This window comes from Rhinatrema bivittatum, unplaced genomic scaffold (assembly GCF_901001135.1).
Source record: "Rhinatrema bivittatum unplaced genomic scaffold, aRhiBiv1.1, whole genome shotgun sequence".
Taxonomy (NCBI): Eukaryota; Metazoa; Chordata; class Amphibia; order Gymnophiona; family Rhinatrematidae; genus Rhinatrema; species Rhinatrema bivittatum.
In genome coordinates this window covers 14467-17787 of record NW_021820335.1, presented here as the reverse complement: position 1 = coordinate 17787, position 3321 = coordinate 14467, and the positions used below count along the sequence as shown (strand labels likewise).

The 3321-nt window shown below is 39.7% G+C and overlaps 1 pseudogene; it reads left to right on the top strand.

Moving 5' to 3' along the window:
• Positions 1–1717: 1717 nt before the first annotated feature.
• On the top strand, positions 1718–2760 carry LOC115081509 (annotated as a pseudogene).
• The last annotated feature ends 561 nt before the right edge of the window (positions 2761–3321 follow it).

Genomic DNA, 3321 nt, shown 5'->3' with positions numbered 1-3321 from the left:
GTACCATCTGTAGAGGTTGGATCGAATTTGTGGGGAGCTCGAGTAGCAGGGAGTTATAGTAATCTAGCTTGGAAAGTATGATGGATTGGAGTACTAGCCTAAAGTCATTGAAGTATAGGAGGGGTTTTAGCTTTCTGAGAACTTGTAATTTGTAAAAGCAGTCCTTTGTGGTAGTGTTTATGAACTTTTTAAGGTTTAGGTTGTTGTCAAGCCAAGCTCCTAGATCCCTGACGTCGGGGGAGAAATTGATGTTTGAGTTTGCTGATTGAGAGGAGCTTGATGCGATGGTGGGGGGGTCATGGGAGATAATGATCATTTCCGTTTTGCTGGCATTCAAAACTAAGTTGAGACTGGAGAGTAGGTCTTTAAAAGGCTGAAGGCAGTCATTCCAAAAGGTTACGGTTTTTTGCAGGGATTCCGTGATTGGGATCAGGATTTGTATGTCATCTGCATAGAGGTAATGGGTAAGCTTCAGATTTGCGAGTAGGTGGCAGAGAGGGAGGAGGTATATATTGAAAAGGGTGGGTGAAAAAATGATAAAGAGGATGGAACAGCTCTCCTATGAGGAAAGGCTGAAGAGGTTAGGGCTGTTCAGCTTGCAGAAGAGACGGCTGAGGGGAGGGTGGGGATGTAATAGAGGTGTTTAAAATCATGAGAGGTCTAGAATAGGTGAATGTGAATCAGTTATTTACTTTTTCAGATAAAAGAAGGACTAGGGGGCACTCCATGAAGTTATCATGTAGAACATTTAAAACTAAATTGGAGAAAGTTCTTTTTCACTCAATGCACAATTATACTCTGGAATTTGTTGCCAGGGAATGTGGTTAGTGCAGTTAGTGTAGCTGGGTTTAAAAAAGGTTTGGATAAGTTCTTGGAGAAATCCAGTTCCTGCTATTAATCAAGTTGACTTAGAAAATATCTATTGCTATTACTGGCATCAGTAACATGGGTTAGGCTTAGTGTTTGGGTACTTGCCAGGTTCTTATAGCCTGGATTGGCCACATTTGGAAAGAGGATGCTGGACTTGATGGACCTTGGTCTGACCTAGAATGGCATTTTTTTATGTTCTTAGGAGCAATATCAAAAACGTTCTTCACTAAAAGAGTGGTGATGCATGGAGTGTCCTCCCAGGGAAGGTGGTGGAGCAAAAACAGGAGCAAAACTAAAGAAAGCCTGGGGTACTTACTGAGGAAGGAAGGGGAAAGTCAGAGCTCGAGTGGGATTTATGCCATTTAACCCAAAATTAAATTGGGCACAGACACTGTAGACAGCCCTTACAGTCTCTATCTTCCATTCTAATTATATGTTTAATGTTTCTAAAGAAAACACAATAACCAGTTCCAAACCGCTTCCCCCTAAGCAATCTCTGCTAAAAGTAAGAAAACCATACATGACTCCCCCATTCACCTGAGAGATATCCCACCATTCCTCTGCTTTGCCTGTAATTTCACAACCTTTATTCTTTCATTAGAATCTAGGTGCCAGCAGAATCCCTGAGAAGGCAAAAGACGACCTTTTCCCCAGCATCTTCCCAACCTGCAGCTCATACAAGTAAGGCTGAGCTTCATGGCATCATGTCTTCTTCCAAGCAAGGTAACCCTGACCATGTCACTCTGCATGTCTCTGGGAGCAACATATTACCTAGCTTCACCAACTCTATGCAGAGCATGAACTCAGTCCATTTTATTTAATCTCACTTATTTTTTGTCAAGAATACATGGAAGGGGAAAATCTCACCTCTGTGACAGAATTCATCATTCTGGGTTTCCCTGAATTTCCAGACCTGCAAATTCCTCTATTCCTTCTGTTTTTATTGATTTACCTGATCGTCCTGATGGGGAACCTCACTATTATAGCCCTGATGTGCCTGGACCCTCGTCTGCATACCCCCATGTACTTTTTCCTCTGTAACTTGTCCTTCCTCGATATTTCTTATACCTCAGTCACCCTCCCAAAACTCCTGGATATCTTCTTAAGGACGGGTCAGAGGATTTCTGCAGTAGGGTGTTTTACACAACTGTATTTTTTTCTGTGTTTATCCTCTGTAGAATTTGTTATTATTTCAGTCATGGCTTATGATCGCTATGTTGCAATCTGTAATCCCCTACGCTATACTATAATTATGAATGAAAGGATTTGTGTACTGATGGCCACAGGGGCCTGGTTCTTTGGGTTCCTGGAACCAATGACACACACTGTCCTGGTATCACATTTCTCTTTTTGTGGTTCCAATGAGATTAACCATTACTTTTGTGATATCTCAGCACTGCTAAACTCTCCTGCACCAGCACCTCCACCATTAATCACATATCTTATATATGGAGTATCATGTTAGGTCTACCTTTATTTATCTCAACCCTTGTATCTTATATCTACGTCATCTCTACCATCCTGAGGATCCATTCCGCAGAGGGGAGGCACAAAGCCTTCTCCACCTGCTCCTCCCACCTCACGGTCGTTATTCTCTTCTATGGGACCATGCTCTGTTTGTATGTCAGACCAACATCCATGCAGTCACTGGATCAAAACAAGCTCTTTGCTCTGCTGTATAATGTTTTAATTCCCTTGCTTAATCCCGTGATTTACAGCCTCAAAAACAGAGAGGTAAAAGGAGCTTTAAAAAAAGTATTTACCAGAAAATCCTTTCATTCAAAGATCAGAAGAACATTTTCTGTATTTGTGCCTGTCAAGCATCATAGCTCAGGAGGAGTGCAAGGTGTCCAGTTCAGACCCTTTGTCCAAAGCATATCTTATTATTAAGGAGCAATTGGAGATTCCAATAGACAGAAAAATTCGAGAATAACTAGTATGCAATCAAAATGCAAAAATTAGCTAGTTATATTTAGAATATTTGCTGCTGGAAATTACTGTAAGTTCTTTATAATACTTATTAACTGCTAAAATTTATTTTGACTTTATTGATTTTAAACTTTTTGAAAAATAATTTTTTAGTTAGAGAGAAGACCTCAGTATTGGCAAGAGATCCGAATTTTTCAGAAACTTCTTATAAGCCAATTGTTACAGTCACCGGTCTTTTACTCTCTTATTTTAAGTTTTAGTAAAATTGCTTGAACAATTTTTTAATCTCATTAATCAAAGTGTTATTTCCATGTAACTTCAATCTTGATCTGTTGTTTTAAATTCTGATGAAATTAATTCAAGTCACTTACAAAACATATTCAATCATAATGCTGTTGTATGTCTCGATAAATTTCTTATGACGACGTCACTTAATCTACAATGCTACAAAGCTGCTTCAGAAGAAGGTTATCGATAAAAATTAGTCCGCCCTGAAGCAGCGTTGTAGAGAAATGTCAGCCA